The following is a 20175-nucleotide window of genomic DNA, read 5'->3' on the forward strand; positions in this document are numbered from 1 at the left end:
AAACACGTACCACATCGATGTCCAGGCATGAACATAAGCAGACTATCTAGCAGGTCTGTGGTGGAGTATCTCTGGCTGGATGCACACCAGCCGGCTCCACTCTGCGCCCATGCCCTCTTTGAAACTCCACAAATCTGAGCAGCTTTGCTGGCCTTTCTTTTTCTCAGTCTACTTGCTATCTCTTCAGAGTAATGGGACCTCAGGCTCACCCAGTCCAGGAAAAAACCCCAGTTTCTAGCCAATATAACTGCTACCATAACTATACAAATGGGAATCAAGGCAAAGACAGGCTGAAGATGAGATCCAGACTGAGTGCTGGGTCATCACCAGCAGGCACAAGGACATTTTCAGTGTGGCATGGTTCTGCATTTTGAGTTCTCCCCTGTTCCACTTGCTTAGGTGTTTTTATCAGATGGCTTCACATTGTACTTATTCGGTGGAAACACAGGAAAGGTGGGAAATATGTCATGTTCTGAGATGGCAGCAATCTCTGTGCAGTCACTCCATAACCACTTCTTCCGCGATGCCAGAAAATCGTGACCTCATGACAAACTTTGTCAAGTATGCAGTCAGCCAGGAGCCAGTAATAGTAGTGGTATCTAAACCACCAAAAAAGAACAATTCAAGACAGGGAGAACTAATATTGCTTGGGAAGAACTCAAATTAAGCCAATTCATAAACCTAGACATTCTTATTAAACTGCCTAAACTAACACATCTTGCTATTTCTAACATTCCAGTACAGAATATATATCCTAAACCACAAGGCATAAAGGATGGGGTTTCTAACCTCATTGGCAGCATGTTTTTTACAACACCATAGAGTTCATAAAAAGCTTGGCATGCGTTGCTGGATTCATTTATATCCATTAGAGAAGACCAGATGAGCCTGACAGTTTTATTTTCACTTGAAGATTTCTCAGTACTTCAGGCTGTCCTGATGGCATCAGGCCCCAGTGACAACTGAAATATTGCTCACAAAGAGGAATCCGAAGGATCATTGACCAAACGGGCTGGAAACAATGGTGTAAAATTGCATGGAATTTGCATGAAAAGAATGTGCAAGCTAAAGCTACAACTTATCTGTTGGCCCAGGGGAGATAAAGGATGATACTCCCACACAACTTCAGCAACCTTTGGATTAAGCTTTGAAAATAAGGGTCCTGCTTGTCTTCCCAGGATCTCCAGTGAAATTTCCTCAAACCCCAGTGGTGGTCCTGGTTTGCATCCATGAAGCTGAGCAGCAAATCCTCTTTGTTCTTTTCCTTCTGACTGAAATCCTCCTCCGATACAGCTCCAAATAGACACTGCATTAAGTGCTGGATCATTCAGTGCTGCGACTTTGTTGCTCTTACCCATAATTTAATTGAGGCATTCAGAAATCTCTTAAGTGCCTCCTGATATGCTGGAATAGAGAAAAGAATGCAAAATCAACTTTACTAGTTACTGCAATTTCCATGGGAGGAGAGTACTATGTTTCTGGGAAGAATATAGCCAGTTTCTAAAGGGATGCCTTAGAAAAGTGACTTTAAAGGCATTTTTAAAGAGACAAGATCGTGATGCTGTACTTCCTCTGGGTAATGCCTTGCATTTCTGCAGACATTCCCACTGATTCCAGTGGGAGTCTGTGGAGTAAGGTCTCTTTAATGTAAATATCAGAACCTGGTAATTTAGGCTTAGTCGGGGTTGTTAGGTTTGTTATTAAAACCAGGAAGACTTTTTATGCTAGACTGGGACCTTTATTAGATAGGGAATTAAGCTTTCCTTTCTAATTTTAGAATCTCCTGTTCTCCATTCCAAGAGGACAGTGTTAAACAAATGGATTTTTCATGACAGAGCTGCTGATGAACAGGCTCTTCAGTCAGGTTAGAAACAGAAAATAAATCAGATTCTGAGCTAATATGAAGGCATATAATTGAGATGGAGTCAATGGAGATATACCTGTTTAGGCTCACTGTACTTCTGGCCCAATGATTGCCATTTTCTTAGGGTAAGTGATTTCCTGTGATAAAATGACTGCGCATTATCTGTCTATTCACTCCAGTGGCTTCTGGATTCTGTCTTCTCTCCTTAAAAAAATCCATGTTTTGGGTAGACTTTGGATATTATAGGACTGCTGCGATTGTGTTTGTAAGGGAATTCATGAGTTCACATAGTCCATTGACAGGAAAGGATCAGTCCCACATAAAATAGGACCAATATTTGTTTATCTAACCAGTTTTTAAAGACTTCCATTACTGCAGATTCCACAACAACATTAAGGCGAGTATTAATAAGTCTGGTTACCTTGTAGAAGTGGAGCGAGGTAGGATTATATCTTTAAAAATCTTGAATCTTCCTGAGTTTTTGGCCTCTCTTAAAGTTCTCAGAAATTTGCGGGTTTCAATCTGGCTTTCCCAAAAGCATCATACACCCTCAACACATACTCATTATCTTGATAATTTTGCTATTGCTCTCCTAGAGGTTTTCGCCCATAGTCCTCCCACAAAACCACAGACAAATTCAGTCCTTTTTTTGCCTTTGATCACTCTATGTTGATTAGCAGGCAGGACAGGGCCTGAGATTTTTGTGCCAATGAGTTAAAAAACAAAACAAAAAAAAGGCCAGAGAAACTCACTCCAGGATGACTGCACAGGCTACAATTATTATAATAATGTGAATGAAGTTCATGACAAAGAGATTTACAAGTCCTGGAGTCTTAGGGGCATGAACTCAGCCTACCTGAATGCTTTTATAAATCTATATGCACCTGAATACTGTCTGTCAGGAAGGGATATTTGACTCCACTGGGTAGTGGATTGGGAGAAAGAGCGAAATCTTTTTATTTTCTTTCTTTCTTTTTTTTTTTTTTCGACTCCTGCTCTGTCATTCTGCTCTTTTATACATTTTTTGTACCCCAAGAAGCTCAGTTACAATAGGGGATTTACAGAGGGGAAATTACAGATATTCTAAAATGAAAGCATCTTCAGGCATTCACAGACAAAGCTAAACTGGGAGGCAAGGGCTGAGATTATACCAGCAAACCCAAGATTGAGCCAGCATCTCTGTTGGTGCAAATTTTGGGCAGTCCCACCAACCTACAGGGAGCCCCATGACTGTCAAAAGCTCAGGTCTAGCCAGGGCATACTGAAACACTGGCAGGGAAGATCCAGTTTGCATCTCACCGGCAATGCTAGGCACTTCAGAAGATAAGCATCAAAGGCACATCTTCCCATGGTTTTCCTTTGAATTAAGAACTGCAATTGTTCTCTTTGCGATCTCTGTTTTTACAAAGCTGCCACTCCCCAAAGAGCTCTAAAATTTTTTGCAAGCCAAAGGCCTCATTCAGATCTGTCTTATACCGATATAAATGAAAATTACCCTGATGGTAGATCAGAATCAAGCCCTTTGTGTAAACAGCATTCTTGAAACTCAGCCTTCTGCTGGGCAGAAATCAATCAGCATGCTTGTTTGGCTTTAACCCTGCTGTCGCAAGCAATAAACTTAGTGCAGTGGGAATTGAGAGCGTGCATCCAGTAATGACTACACATTTGATGCTCTAAGGTTGACTGAGCTGATGGGTAAAATTCCTCAGGACAGGAATGGCCTTTTAGAGGAGGTCAGAAATTACAAAATCACAAACGCAGTATAAGAAGGGGAAGCCAAACCTAGGGTCTCTCCCCAGTCAAGCAATCAAGCCGTCTGATTTGCAGATACCTATGCATTTTCTCACAGACGTGCAGGCCCCACTATCAACTAATTATGTCCCCTAACAATAGACTTTCATTTTCACAGGTCTTTTCAGAGCAGCTCACAAGTCCAGAGGGTTGTATTGACTTGCAGTTGGAAAACCCTTGGCTTGAATCACCAGCCTGTAGCACAGCTGAGGCTTCTAAGTACAGCCGTGATGAAGAACAGATAAATAACTTGTGTGGGGAATGAACCATTACTAAGCAAGTGACGTGGCTGCTCTTGAGCATTGGCTTTCACCAGTGCATGCATTCGCCTCCACGATTTCAGCAGGCTGCCACTTTAAAAGTCATTTTGGTCAGGGACAGGCTTTCATTGAATTTTCTCTTTAGGTAACTGCAAAAGGAAAGTCGGGGGGGCGGGGGGGAGGCTGCAGAAACAGGTAGCACTGTTTTTCCTCTCTCCTCACTTATTTCATTCCACATAAGCCCTAAATTACTCAGTACAAAACACTTCCCATGGGATATCCCAGGACATCAAAAGGTCCCATTTTAATTCATTGGTGTTTCTCAGCTAAGGCAGAAAAAAGCAAGGGTGCACGTGCGTGTGTAGGGGGGGTTGAAAACAAAATAAATAACATGAGGCAACTCTGGAAAACAAAATAAATAAACAAACAAATAAATATCGACCTGGTTTTGCTTTCAGGGTGGGAGCATTGCCAAGGCGAGCAAGTTTGCTCACAGTTCTCTGTGGGGTCCTCCTGGATTTTGCACTACAGAAACACAGCACATGGAAAGCATCGAGAGAAACAGGCTCCCACCCTGGGTCCACATTCTTCTTCCCCTGTAAACCCTTCAATTAAAATGCCCCTACCCTGGAAGCACAGAGCTTATTTTGAGGTCCTCAATGCAGAGCTCAGATCTCCCTTTGCCTTCTCCCCAAAAGGTTTGCTTTAAATAAATAACGATGTGCTGTAAATAAATCCAGGATTGTTTTCCCTGGAAAGATTTCTGAGGAGCCTGGGCAAGAGCAGAATGAATGTGGAGGAGTGTTTCAAACCAGAAGGAAAAGATATGCAGCGTTTTAGCTAACTTGTACCACTAAATCAAAGGGACAGATCTAAAAAACGCAGCAGGAGCGGTGCGTACAACAGCAAAAACTCTCCTTGTAGGTGTTATTCCCACCAGTTGCTTCATTAGTAGCCTCCCCTCCCGACGCCTGAGCGCAGCCCTGCTACATGAGAAGACACCCGGAGCTGCCGGGGCTTGTGTTTGCTTAATAGCATCGATTGGTTTTAATTATCTGGCTGCAGTTAGGCAGCTCTGCCTTAGTGTCAGACAGTCCCCGGAGAGGCAGGGCTGACGCCTCGCAGCCCAGTCAGCCGAAGCCGCAGTCCCTCGGTGCTGGTGGCAATGACACAGCTACCAGAGGAACTAATACCAAGCAGCATCTGAAAGCAATAAAGCAAATGAAAACTGCGGGGAAGCGTAAGCTGCAGGCGTCGGGGTGGGAGCAGCCAGCGCGTTTGGCTATATGGAGAGAATTCATTAGCAGCCATTTTTATCCTGAAAGACATCCCAGTCTTGGAGATAAAGTTCCTGTTGAGATATTTCCTTGTCATTCATAGCTTTTGATCTCTAGTTTTCATCTTCATTTCTGTTCGATTGCTCTCAGATGCCAGATTCCTCCCTCCTCCCTGTTACCAAATGCCGTCGCAGTAGCAAGCATGTTGGAGACCCAGAGTTTCCACTACACCAATGAACATTCACAGCCACTCCAAATACCCCCATTCCTGTAGCGAAAGGACATGTATTTTCCTCCCACCAATACACAGGCCTCCCCATGGGAGGTAGTTCTCAGCACAAGCTGGCATGACAGAGACTCATAACACATGGCTGGAAAAGTCCATCCTATGATGGCAGCAGGACCAGTACCAATTCCCATAGTAAAACTTACCTGAAAAACAGACCCTGGCAATGCGCTTAAGCCCTGTTTGCTTAAACTTAACTCAGAAAAGCCTCTGTGGTTTATTTTAACTATGGCTACATCACGCTTTTCGTTTCGCTGACAGAGCACCCCCCAAGAGTTCCTTGGAGTCTGATTCACAGGAGAACTGCAACCTGTAAATACTTAGTACAAGTGGATACAGAGACTTCTAAATGCACGGGTATCAGAGCCTGCAGCACGTCATTTGCACAAAGTCCATCAAACAGTGACAGGCAGATGAAGCAACAGCAAGAAAAAATCTGGAACATCCCCGAAAATTCACATCTTGTGAGTACAAACAAGATTGCAGCAAGCTATTGTTTGGATTTAGACCCAAATTAGCTTTGCATATTTTGTAGCTCAAGTAAAGAGAATGACTACAGCTTGTCATAATTGTCTGAACATGAAACACCTTCAGATGGTTTACCTGATGTAATGGTCAGGGAGGCATATCTGATGCCGTGCTAAATATAAATGCATTCCCCTCAGCTTTTTGCAAGTTCTCCAAGCCTACCATCATCATGAGCTAGAGGCAAGCTTAATTTCTGTTGTTAGGAAAAGGTCTGCTCTCTGACTTCAGAAAAGTGGCTCCTCCAGCCTGTTTACCTCAAGATCTCCCCTTGGAAGAGAGGCATTTGGATATCCTATTGCTTCGTTCCAGCTGCTGCTGGGGTAGCCAGCCATCCTGAGCAGATTTGTCTCCCTAATATTTGGCCAAGGATGTTGAAAGCAGATGTCTCATCTGCAATGCCACTGTCACTTCACTGCACTGAGCCTGAGACAAGGCCAGGAATGGACTGGATGAGGTTAACCCGGGAGATGCTCAAAGGGAATTTGTATTCAAGGGAGTCTGATGCCTTGGGAAGGATACCAAACCCCTCTCTTTGGAGAAAGATTTAGCACAGATCAAAAAACTTCCATACTCTTCAAGGTTTTCTGCTTCATTCCCAGGGATGCTTTGCAAGCATGTCAACCCTAATTAAATAATTCCAAATAATTACATAGGTTTTGAAAACTATCTGTCAAATATTTACATATATATACAATTTGTAACTTACATGATCACGGTAATACATCAAGTTCCTGAAAGTCATTGAGTCCTGCATCAAATTGCCTTCAGTCTAAATTGTTTTATTCTGTTCAATTGGGTTATAAAACCTTGGCCACCTAGTGAATCTGGTCGTGGCTATAAATCTCTGCAGCTGGGAAACTGGAAGGCAGCCCTGCCTACCTTACAATGAGAAGAAACCCGCTTCCCATTCCAATTCAGCAGTGCCTGCAGAGTATAAAGACCTTTCTGAGCAAAATCCTTCAAAAATAGTAATAAAGAACCAAGGGGAGCCCGGGGAAGAACACGTAATTATAGATGTTATTTGGAGGGCTCTGCTGTATTTTGAAGGACACTTTGAAAGCCACAGCAGTGATGGGATGGGATTTTTGCTCTGCAAGACTTTGCAGGCATCCTGCTGCAAGGCGTATTGACCGGACACATGCAGGACCACCATACCACTGCCGAGCTATATCACTTTGTTGTACCCACTGCTTGTAAGGCCCTTAGAAACCAAGTGAGCTACAGTGAATGTTGCTGAACATCCATTTCCCAAGGCTATTGAAATTGGATTTTTTTTCTTTTTTGGTGAATGGCCAATGAATAAAACAATCCTGACGGAAGAAAACCAGCCAATTCCTGGCTTCTGTGTTAGATCTGAATAAAGAGGATCAGCTCACACAGTAGGCGAAAAGGATACAACATACTTGTGATAAACTAGTTGCCTTTTATCCCATTTTCTATTAACTTCCATGTTTTCAGTTTTCCTTCCTTCAAAAAATTATTATAAAGCCTTGTATAACATTGAGGTCAAAAGAATGGCTTTGTAGTTGCCCAGAACATCTCGTCCTCTGCCTGCTTTTCTTATTTAACCATGGAGCTCAAATCCTATTTTCCAGTTACATGAGCTACCCATGACTGAATGAATGCATCATTGCTACTGGACTAGCCAATTCACATCTTTCTTCTTCCAGAATTTGGGGACAGAGACTATCTGTCCTCAAGTCTCCCTTGTGGTCATTCCCATTTCTATAGCCTTTGCTTTCACTTGCTAATTCACCCAAGTCCTTAATCAAAATGAAGGTGGTCCTGTCACGAGCAGCTGAGCCACCCTAACACTGCACAGGCTGAAAGGGGAAGAACTTGCCTTTCTCCTCCCTCATCTCCCCATGGTCCCGCTCATCACTGGCACCTACTCGGGTACTTGTGGAGCATTTGCCTGAGCTGATTCAACTTGCTAAAATGGCAGAAAAACCAGCTATGTGCTTTGCTGGGGTAGTTTACTAATGGGTTAAGGAGCTGGCAGAAGACATGGGGTGAGGCCATGTGACCGTGGTGAAGAGATGGGAAAGCATAGCCTCTGCTTGCTGGCAGGGATAAGTAATCTCTTAAGCCACCTCGCCCCATCTCACAGAACTGCACCCTGAGGCAAAGCATTTGTTCAGTTTTGGTGCCATATTTTTAATCTCTTTGCTCTTGCTGAGTTGTTCTCTCCTGTTCCTCTAGCTGAAAAAACCTTCTGGTTTTGATTTTAATTTCCTTTGCAAGGTTTAACTCAGCTTGACAGTTGGCGGTTCTCACAAGCCCTCTGTGCTTTCTGACCTCTAAGATGTGGCTTCTTCTGTTGGTCAGGTCTGTTTTTCAGCCCTTGTAACCTTTCACTTTGCCCGCTCCAAACATCCTCTTTGAAGTGGATCTTGCACTTGGTTCAGTCTGGAGCCTTCCTCTGCAATACTCATCCCTACCCTGAGCAGGGTACAAGAGCAAAGGGTTTTTTCCACCCTTGCCTGAAAAACATTCTGCACATCCTCCACACAACAGTCCTAGATCCCTTCAACTACATTGGTTTTACAGCTAATTCCTCAAATTTATTTAAATTTGCCCCTTTGAACCTAAGTTACGGATCCCTTTTTTAATACTTCCATTTTATTTACATTGATTCATCTCATGATCACAGATCCAAAGTCATTTTTTCTCTAGAGATCTTACTGTCCAAAAGATCAAATCTAAAATCTCATCATCTTGTACTGTAACCAATTTGTGAGTGGATCAGCCCACACTCCGGACTGTATGGGCCTTTCTTGGTAGCATTTATTTTCCAGTACATGTGTCTGGAATTAAAGCTTCGCATAATGATACAATTCTCACTTGCATATATATTGTTCCATACACACACACACATATATATGAAAGAAGTCTTTAGATTACAATCTAGCCTGGGAACCTGTAGGAGATTCCTAGCATGACCCAGCATAAATGTCATAATGCCAGCTTACCCTATATCAATTTGACCCAAATGTATTTTGCTCTGCCCATGTAGCCAGTTCTTCTTTCTTGGCAGTCTCTCCTACCATTACCATACAGCACTGCTTCTCCCTCCAATCTTTGTTTCTCTCTCTCCTGACCAGTGCCTATCCCTCATTTCCTGCGTTCCAGATATGATGGTTATTCCACCGTATTTCCATTATCCTTATAATATCCTGTCTTACATCCTGCATTGGTAGTTCAAGTTCCTCCATTTTATTGCTAATGCCTCTTTAATCAGTAGACAAATATTTCAATGCTTTTTACTGGCCATTATAATTTTTCCACCTGCATTAGACAAAATCTACTTATTATCAAATTGTTTATTTGATTATTACTTGTAGCAATATTTTTTTCCTTTCCACAGAATCCATTCTACTGTCTCACATCCCAGTACACACCATTTTTTCCCTTATACACTGAATCTCCTCTTCCTCTGTGCTGAATCCAGGTGTAAGGATTACATAGATTTCTCCCAAACTTGCTCCCTTATTTCTCATTTTCAATTCCTCGGGTAAGCTTTGTACATACTAGTTTTAATCCTACAATATCACTGTCTTTACTGAGGTGAAATCAATCCACTGAATCTCTTTTTCATCAGTAATTCCCCACAATCAACTGTCTCAAAACTGTCCTTCCTGATGAATATTTGAGGCACTTGCTGACCTCAACATAATGACAAAAGTACTGCAGGGCAAGGTAACATCACCTGGCATTTTGCATTTAATATATATTCATAGAATCATAGAATCATCTAGGTTGGAAGGGAACTTTAAGACCATTGAGTCCAACCATCAACCTAACACTGCCAAAACCACCACTAAACTATGTCCCTCAGCACCACAACTACACGTCTTTTAAATACCTCCAGCGATGGCGATTCCACCACTTCCCTGGGCAGCCTGTTCCAATGTTTGATAACCCTTTCTGTGAAGAATTTTTTCTTAATACCCAATCTAAACCTCCCTACTATAACTTGAGGCCACTTCCTCTTGTCCTATCTCCTGTTACTTGGGAGAAGAGATTGACCCTCACCTCTCTACAGCCTCCTTTCATGTGCCTCCTCCTGGGCTGATGTAATCAGTATGAAATATCTTGTCTCTTTATCTTGATCTGACAAAAAGTACAGCTCAGGACCTACTAGGGGTTGGCCTTCAGTGCCTGCATGAATAAGCAACCTTGCCCCATGGCATGTACATGGACAAGAAGCGAGGAGAGCTTTGCTTTCTCCCCCAACACGTCTGCCATATGGGAATAACTGGCCAAGCTCACTTCCTCCTTCTGCTGCTTGAGGGAACCAGGGATCACACAGTGGCTTTTGGAATTAAAATCTGGTTTCATCTCTGTAGCTTGAGCAGCAAAGTAACATGCTGCTCATACCTAAGGGCTGGGGTTGGAGCCACAGTTGCTGCGTTATTAGAAGAATTTCCTCTGAACAGCAGAGATCTGGTTTCTAGATCACCTAACCCTGGGGTTTGGATTCAGTATCTGTAGGATGAGTTACTGTGCAGGGTTTCTGGTGTTTAATAAGGGCTCTGCTCACTCTGCATCTTCTCCTGTCAGTGCTGTCTCTTCTCCTCAGTTTTCCAAAAACTTGTAGGCGCTTAATATCTTTGAGATCCTCAAAAGCTTAGTTAAAATTGGGTACCTGGCTGAATAGTTATTTGGGAAAACCAGCAAATGCACACACACATGCACACACAGAGAGGCACATACAAATCCCAACTACGTTACAAAAAACAGGCAAAAAAAGTATTAATAGGTATTCAAGTACCGACAGCAGGGCAATGTATTATCTTTGCCAGTCTTATTTTCACTTGAATGGTTTTCCTTTTATCCCCTGTGGTGTTTAAGGTCTTCCAAAAGAAATACAAATGATCATTGGAAATGAATAGCTGGTTGTGCATGGGTGTTGGGAGAGTGCTGAAAATGGGCTTTCACTCTGCATTCAGTGAGAAAGTGAATCACTCTCACACAAAGCTAGAGCCTCGAATGCGAGGGGAGAGAATGAAAGCAGGATGTGATTCTCAGATGACATTTGGTGCTGTTTATCTAGTGGAACAGTGCATAGATTCGGTGTAGAGGAAACACGGCATCTCACTGCTGGGGAGCAATTGCATTCATTTTGAAGTGATCTATTAGCTCTCAGGCCCTTTAAGAAAATGGGGAATAACATGAAAAGAGGCAGAAAAGGGAAGGAAAGAGTAAAAAGAGCCATAGGGCCAGTCTGAAGGCTCTGGGTAGCTGTGGAGGGGTAGAAGTCTGGGTTTCGCAGGCTGCTGTCTGCCCCAGCTACGTCTGTAAAGATGATATAATCTGTTCTTGAACTTTACATAGAATTTCAATCTTGCATAAAAGCAGAGTCCCAGAGCTGCAGATAAAGGATCCGGGAGCTAACGAGAGGCTTTGAGGCCATATGGGGTTAAAACCTACCTCATTATTCCACTTAAAGCAAGGATGGGCTTAAAACACCGTCAGCTGTGTGGGTTGGGTATGTGCAAATTCAGCCTGTTTGAAAACTGAAAGTGAGTTCAAGCGCTGCATAGCAGATGTGCTGGATGTAATCGCTTCCTTTCCGTGTACCTTTCCTCTGCCCAGCTTCCCTGCTTTATGCCCACTCCTTGCTGGTTCCTCCAACATCCACCAGCTGGCCAAGAAGGGTTGTATCCCCTCCATGTAACCCACTCGTTAATTTGGAGGCTAATACTTTGAGTATGTGAAGTCTGGTTGCTCTTGGGTTTAAACCCCAGCTGATGTAGATCAACGAAGCTTCAGTGATTTCATTTCCAACAGCTCAGCCAAGCCAGTTCCAAGAGACATGAACACCATTGGCCTCATTCGGCTCATCATTTCTTCTCAGAAACTACTTCCAGTGTTTCTGCATTGCAGGAACTTTGGAAGAGCAATGACTCAAAAGAGACAGAAAGCTGTCCTTGAGGCTAGATCTTTTAGCAGATGGAAAAAGGAGCACATCCTCAGTTTTTACAAGCAGACGGAGCTGAAGAGCTCTAGGAGAAGTCATGTCTACCTACACTTGCTGATCTCCCGGTGCACTGTGCTGGGACAGGGGAGAAAAGAGCTGTCTTGTTCAGAAAGGAAGTGAGTAACTCTCCAAAATTACTTTAGTAAGGTGTGATCGTCACTGACATCTCCTTCCAGGCTGTATGGGGCTGCTCAAAAATGAGGTACTGCTGATTGGTGGTACTTCTTCCCCGGGGAAGCAGTGAGTCCTTGCAGCTCGAGTTCCTACACATTTTCAAGGTATGGATACTCCCCTAAAAGGATGCTGAAGAGTATAGAAAAGTGGAAAAAGGTGCATCCCCAAAGCTTGCTATCTGCCCAGTTAGACAAGGAAGTACAGAGGGAGACCTGCAGCCCGTAGCTTTCCCACTGTCAGCTCCAGGTGGGTCCCTGTCCCCCGTCCCTACTGCACTGAGCAGCCAGTGGGTCTGTTCCATGGAGGGAAAACTTGTTTTTGGAAATCTGCTTTTCTGATTTGAGTGCTATGCCATAGCTGAGTTTATATGACTTGCTGGGACCCTGCTGACGGGCAGGGTGTCGGGCTCAGGTATACCCTGGCAGGGTGTCGCCAGTGCCACCCCCCTCACCCAGGGCTGGTTGCGTGCCAGTGCACCCTCTCCAGATCTGAATTTACTCTAGCAGTAACGAGCTGTCCATGCCCACTACCCTGTCACAAAAACAAGTCCATCCTCACAGAAAACAGCGTACCCACAGAGTCTGGCTTCAATGCTTCTGCGAGCTCTGTTTGAATTAAGCACTAATTTTAATTTGTAGGAGGTTTGCAGACTTTAATTACTATTGGAGTTTCACAGAGCATAATTACTATTTTCTCGGCCTCTTTTTTACTGGTGTGATAAATAGTTATCAGTAGTTTGTCAAAGTTACATGCAGCATCAGTCTGGACGGTGAGAAAAAAAAATCCAGCAGCCCGCTTAAAAAAGCAGTGATTTAAAATGACTGGCAAAGGTGGTTTGCCCGGGTCAGAGTGAGAACAAGCACAAAGGCATCTCACTTTTCCTCTTTTTTTGGTGGCAGTGTCTGGGTGGTGGCTCATTATCAATTGTAAATTACAGGGGGTGGAGAAAGGGACATGAATGACAAAGTTCAGAAACAGCATCTGCTGAAGAAAAACAAATGAGGTGGGGGGCAAAGCAGGAAAAAACAGATGAAACATTGTAATTGCTTGGCAACAAGTTGCTATTGTAATTTAGAAAATTGGAAGCATCCGTTCTCAAACAGTTCAAGCTTTATTTCGTTTCTTCTTTATTTTTGACTGCAGCCCTTGTTTTGCGATCAGCTGTGTCCTCCTGTAGGATTACTGGCTCTCCCTCACACAGCAGTAATGGACCCCTCGTGTTTGGTTATGGGCCATCGAAGAAAGCATTTTGCGATTGTTTCGCAGTGCAGTCATTTAACAAGATTAGAGATAATTTGCCCCTTGGAATGCAAAACTGTTTCTACAGGTGCTTAAGCTTCCTGGCTTTTGGATTAGAGGCCTCGTTTTGTTTTGTGCCGTTGCATTCAGTGAGGTCTCCAAGGACTGTAAATAAATGAACAGCTACCCTCCGCAGCTGTGAAACTAATTTTCCAGCCTGAGCTACAAGAGTTGCAGCTTACAAAGCTCAGTGGATGCAGATAAATATGTGCATGCTAATGTATTAAACGTGCTGATTAACTAATACTGACTGTGCCTGAATGCAAGCCGTTTGCCAACTGGGAGACTCCGGAGAAACAAACCTGACCAGAGAAGGAGGAAGCTGCTGGAGGCAAGCAGGAGGTGCAAGGTCATCAGCGCTGCTAGGGGTGGTAACAGGGGTGATGGCCATTCTCCCTGATGCTGGCAGACTTCCTTCACACCTTCCTTCCTCGTTCTCCCACAGGGAAGAGAATGAACCCCAAGCTTTGGCCACAGCCAGGAGGACGGGAAGTCTAGTAGACGTCCACTGAGATGGAGATCCTTAAGGATGTAGGGATGCCATGGACTCCTTCCAAAGGAAAGGAGCGCCAGTACACAGTCCCCCAGGGACTCCCATGCACTGCATCCAGCTCTGGTCCTGCCAAATAGATGCAGTCTCTGGAGCAATATTCCGAGAAGGATCATGGATGACTGGTTTATGCGTTTCTTACTGGGGCTTGGAGGAAGTCTCATTTATTCGACTCCCATTTTTTTATTTGTCCTTTCCTTTTTTTTTAGTATTTCCCTTCCTTCTTTGGGTGTAATTTGTTTATTTGAGCCGAGAGGGAAATGGGATTCATGATTTCAAAAGCTGTCTTTTTTTCAAAGTATTTTTTCATTAATTCAGATGTGGGATGAAAATCAAACCTTCTGAAATTCCGCAGAAGATGAAATTACTTCTCTGCCCAGTCCTGTAGCAATTCTCACAATTCTCATTTTGGGGACAGCCTGAGCAAGGGTAGCTGAGGCCTGAGACCTCTTCTGCTTCGAACATGCTTGCTAGCCCCTGTCATACTGGCCTGGGTCTGGCTCCCTGAGAAGCTCAGGAGCACCATGCTGCTATAATTCCCAGACCTGGGAGGTCCAAGGTGCCCAGCACCCTGCCAAACTAGCCACCAAAGACACTAGGCAAGGGTTGAAACCTGCCTGGCAAGTGCAGCTCCATCAGGAGCATGCTCCGGTGCTGGCAAAGACCTCCTGAAACTCAGCTACCTCCACGGCATGCTTTAGTCTGGGTGAATCAGCAGCTTCAGCGACAACAGATGTTTTGTCACGATCAGCCTTAATTTCTCATTTGTGGAAGACTGGTGGCAGTAAAAACCCTGCACGCAGTAGAGGACTTGCTTTCTCTACCTCCCTGCTTGGTTGCAGCACTATGCACTGAGAGCACAGAATTCCCTGGGTCTGGGAGGGTGACAGGCTCTCATGTGGGAGCTGCAGGTGGGCTATGCAAAAAAGACCTCTCTTGCATTATTTCAGACTGTGGTTGTGCTCAGGTTATTGATGACAAGAAAGCAGGACCTGCTACCACTGAGGTTTGAAGCCTGTGTCTGCTCATACCCAACAGAAAGCCTGATAGAGTTAGGTTGAGGGTATATGACTTCAGTGGCTTTCAAATCAAACTCAGCTAAAGGGTCTTCTTTTGCCTAGGTAACTCCGGTCTCTCTCATAAAATGTTATTGACAGAAATGAACACTCAATTGTTAAAAGCAACATAGTGTTTAACCAGCAGAAATTAAAGGTGGAATCCTCCATTCTGTTATTTTAGCAAAGCATTTCCAACATGAAGTTAATGAGATGCGTGAAATACAGAAGAGATTTAGTGAGCATTCTTTCATTCCTGCAGTATTTAATTTCACTTTAGACCCCCTGAGTCTGTGATATTAAGAGTTTGACAGGGAGAAAGGATGATCAGTGGTTTGGGGACCAAGCCAAGATTCAGAAGTTCATTGTTTAAGACCTTGCTGTGCCAAAGGTCTTCTGGCTACTTTGAGCAAAATGCTGAAACATTTCATAGTATTTAGGTGCCGAAGGGACAGAGGACTTGAATGACCAGGGTCTATAGGCTTACTACTGAAGCATTTAAAAAATTATTTACGTGAGATTTTTCATACCAATTTTTACAGTCTTTAGATAAGCAAAAATGAAAAAGAAAGATTTTGTTAGAGGAGCCAAAGCTATGTTGAGCTGCAGGATGCCACCAAGAGGGATGGCATTATTCCAGCCTCACCCTTGCTGATTGTCCCCACCTGCCCCAAGCCACTGGTGGTGAAGGTTAGTATTTTTGGGGGGTAGAGTGTACAGTAAGGTCAAATGAAGGCTGGCATCAGACAAGGGAAGCAGCAAGATTTAGCCAGAACAGGTGAATACCACCATCCTTTCTGGCACCAGGTAGTCAACTGGATGGTGGAAAAGCTTGTAAAACTGTCTGTCTTTAGTTCCCCCCCCCCCCCTTTTTTTTTAAATAAGGGTAGCTGACTTTCAAAATTATCTACCATTTTTAATGAATGTCAAACTCTTCTCCGAAATTTTCCTTTTTCTTTTTGGCTTAAAACATTATTCACCTCTAGATCAAGAGATTTAAGGGCACAGACAGCTTCAGTTCATCAGAAATGCATTTTTGGGAAACAAAATATTTGCACAGAAAATTTTGCCCAGCTATTCTTGTAAGAACTATTGAAAGCTTTCCTCACAGTTCTTCTAGTAAAATGGCAAAATAGGATGTCCTTATCCACCACAGAGATTGCAAGAATAATTGTGCTAAGGAATGTGACACACAGTAGGAGCCAAAAAGACAGGTGCCATAAATTTTGTTCCTCAGGAAATAATAATAATAAACTGTTTTTGAGCCTGACAGGGTATCACATGAAAAGAGTAAATTTGACCTAGTTCATCTGTTTCAGCCAGCTGAAGCCCTGGACTTACCAATACACAGTTTGGTACCTGTCTTTTTACTGATGCTCCCAGACAACGTCAATTGTGAGAATGGATTTTGCAGAGGAGGCATTTCTACAAAAGGAGTGACATTGAAATTTCCTACAAATTTCTTAAAAGCCACCAGGCAGTCACTTGACAAGCAGCAAAGTTCAAGCAGTAGCAAGGAAAAAAGAAGAGGAAAAAGCAAAGGTAGTACTAGGAAACCTGTCCAGAAACCACAAGTCAAATAACCAGTCCTACTGACTAGACAGCCACATGGGGAGCATGTATACCTTCAGAGCAAGGTGATGCCAGCGGGGACTGGTCTGGAACAGACTTTCCAGATGGCTGCATATATTGCTGAAGCTTCATGCAAATACTATTTGCATGGTTTTAACTGCTTGTGTACAGAAAATCCCTATCATCACCCATACGAATGCTTATGGAAAGCAAGAAGGAAAATACGATTGGCAGCACACGAGTAAATACGCAGGTTTCATAACGATGCAGTGCTGGTGGATATCTGATTGGAGGCATCAGCAATCTCTAGTCCAAGCAGAGCAAAGAGGACTGCCAGACAATTTGTAGTCCTTTAGGTCCCATTTCAGCCCAGGGCAATGCTTAGAGGTGAGAACGTGCCTAAGGATCCCCTAGGGATGCACTGCGAGAGATCCCCATCCCAGCCAGTCTCTGGGTACCCAGAGTACATCAGTAATACCTAGTCACTATTCCAGACATTTATATTGCAATAACACCTAAATGACCCAGTCAAGGTTCAGGCCCACTTTATTAGGCTCTACAAGCTGCCACTGCCGCCCACAGTTCCTGAAATCCACAATATAGGCAGAGGAAATGTATGAGAGCAGAGAAACAAGGGCATGGGAAATCAGGGAGGTTTGCCCCTGGTAGGCATCGCTGTCTGCTGTTGGGAGCGCTTCATAAGCACCATGATAGAGGGTGAACCCGAAGAGCAAAGGGAAGGGAATCCTAAAAGCTGCTCTCCCTCTCCCGGGAAGGGCATATACTTGAGGTGACTCATCTCTCCAGCAGAAATTCTACCTTTATTTCACTGGTGGGCCTAATAGTCTTACAAAAGTTTAAAAGCAGATCTGCAGCGTGGTACAGTATTTGCTCTGCATCTGTCTATAGCAGAGAGGCAGGGGCTGCTTGCAGTACATGAGCAAGACCTGTCTGTCCTCAGTGGATGGACACACCTCAGGGCTCTTCTCATTTGAGCTCTTCCCAAGTAAAGTTGCAGGTGGAGGTAGCTTGGCCAAGCCCGGCTCCACCGCTCCTAAATTCAGGCATGCAACAAGGTGTCTGTGTTAGGAATGTCTTTCCCCTGGCCTCTGTCTGCCGGCACTGGAAGGGGATCCATCACCCCCAGAGGGCAGATGGGGTCACCCCAGTCTGCGTTTCTCCTTTCCCTGCTGCTTGCACAGGGACCAAGGGAAGGCATTTCAGGCGTACGGGTGGGGGACCAGACTCGCTTGGGTAGCGCTCACCGCCTTCCCTGAAGCTAGGGGCTTCCCTCCTCTGAGCATCACCACCAAGTGTTTTAGGGCAGGTTATTTTTCCTGGGAGTTGCGTGCAGCCCCCATTGCCCAGAAGGCCTGAAGAGCATAAGCGAGCATTGTTTCCCCAGCATTGTTCCCTGGCTCTCCACTTTTCCCAACTCCTTCTTACCTCATCCTCCCCTTGCTGGCTAGAGAGCTGTAAGCCGCTGATTAGCACTTCATTTGACAAACAGGAAGTCGGGAAGAAAAGCATCATTTTCAGAATTAGAGCCTCGGAATGAATTGAAGAAAGAAAGGGGGAAGAAGGAGAAAAAAGAAAGCGAGCCCTGCACACTTTCCTAATTGCTCGTTAGAACCAATGGCCTTTGTGGTTCCTTCCCCCTGTGTCTTCTTTATAAAAGCGTTTGCACAAGACATTGCTATTGTCTGCCAGACAGCCCCAGGGTAGGACAAAATGAACTAATTGATTTGCAGTTATGTTGCGGTGAATAGTGCTAAACATCCATCTGCGGATTCCTTGTGAGGAGTGATTAATAATTTGTACTCCTGGGCCTAGAAGCCTGAATACCCTTTTTTCATGTAAAACTGAAGCGTTTCATTCTCTCAGCATCACAGATATCTCGTCTACATTGTGGGTTACAAGGATGAGGTCAGGAGAGGCTTGCTAGCGTTGCCACGTAGGCGGTTGTCTTCGTATGGGTAAACCCCAGCACGGTGCTGGGATTGATGGGAATTTGTAAGGCTGACACACAGTACTGTACAGCGCGCTTGCTATGGCCGTTCCAGTGCAGATGTTCCTGGGGACGGAGGATTTTGCATGTGTTTTCAAAGGAAGCGCTAGGAGACTTGAAATTTATTTCAAGCACAGAATCAAAATCTAGAGTGAGACAGTCGAGGAATTAGGACGTGGATTCAAACTTCAGGGGTTTTGTGAACACCAGTTCTATAACCACCAGAGGGAAAACCCTAGCACCAAACACACGTAAGCACTGAGGAGTTTAAAAGTTCAGTCCAAAAGACTTCACTGAAATACCACATACGCATTGAAAGATACACACAAAATACCTTAAACTGTCTAGTAACAGGGGAGCCTGTAAGATCTCTCCACAGGAGCTCCTGCTCGTAGACCTGCTTTACCAGGATGTCCCTCCTGCAAGAGCTGCACGCTTAAACGATTTAAATGGTGGGGCTGAGGCTGTAGGCACATTGCCTCAGTTTGAGTTCAGTCAGCTGTGACCGCCTGTGATCCCCACTCCCAGTCACATCTCGTGGTCTTTTGTGGCTGTGTTCCCAGCTCTACCAGCCATTCTCGGTCCTTTCCACCTCCACCTGGAATGAAAAGCTCGTAGCTGCTCTCTGAGCCATTTCCTGCTTCCTAATGAAATCTATTGGCCTCCTGGGGGAAAAAAAACATTGACTCAGCCAACTCTTAATGAAGTCATCTGTTTTCGTGGTGTTACTTGTGCCCTCTACTTTCCCAGCTCATTAAAAAATTAACAACCTTTGGATACATCCAAAGATCCAGAGATGAGATCTACCTGGTCAGAGTAAATAATTTTCAGTGGAAAAACATTTTCCTTTCCCTTGTGACACATTTCCATGCCTTTCTACGTTACCTACATTCTATTCCGTGCCCTGAGCATTTTGCCTGGGTGCATCTATGTTGATGAACAGACGTCTGTGAAGCCTTGCCTTGTTGTTAGCTTGCTCCCTGACTGGTTTGGACTGCTCCAGCCAGATCTCTCTGAAATCAAACCAAGGCATGGTTCTGGGAATGGCTCCCTCCAGGAACTGATATGGTGCCCCAGATTTAGCTCCCTTTGTTCTCCGCAGTCCTGCAAACGTACCTCGGCAGGCTTTGCACTTTTAAATGTTCCCTGCCACTAAGCCATGTATTCACCACAGATCCCATTTATGTCCCGTGCCGTAAAAACCTTCCTGGTGGGCTGCCCATGCCACTTGGTCTCAGGGTCAAGGACCGACTGCTGTCCTTTGTGAGAAGTGTGGACACAGTTTATGCGGTTGAGACAGATAGACCTAAGGTTCAGGATAGATTTGTCTGTTATGCCACATCTAAGTCTGGTTTCCTTCTTGGAAAGCTTGGATGAAGCCTTTACAAGCACTTCTCTCACTGCAATAACCAGAAGGGCAAAAGTGGACAAAGGTTTTTAAAAGAATGCAGCAACCCAAAACTCTTCCACAGTAAAACAAGCCAAGAACATTTAATTATTCAATTATTCAGACTCCAATAGTCAGTCT

The sequence above is a fragment of the Vanellus vanellus genome, assembly GCF_965231255.1.
Source record: "Vanellus vanellus genome assembly, chromosome: 4".
NCBI lineage: Eukaryota > Metazoa > Chordata > Aves > Charadriiformes > Charadriidae > Vanellus > Vanellus vanellus.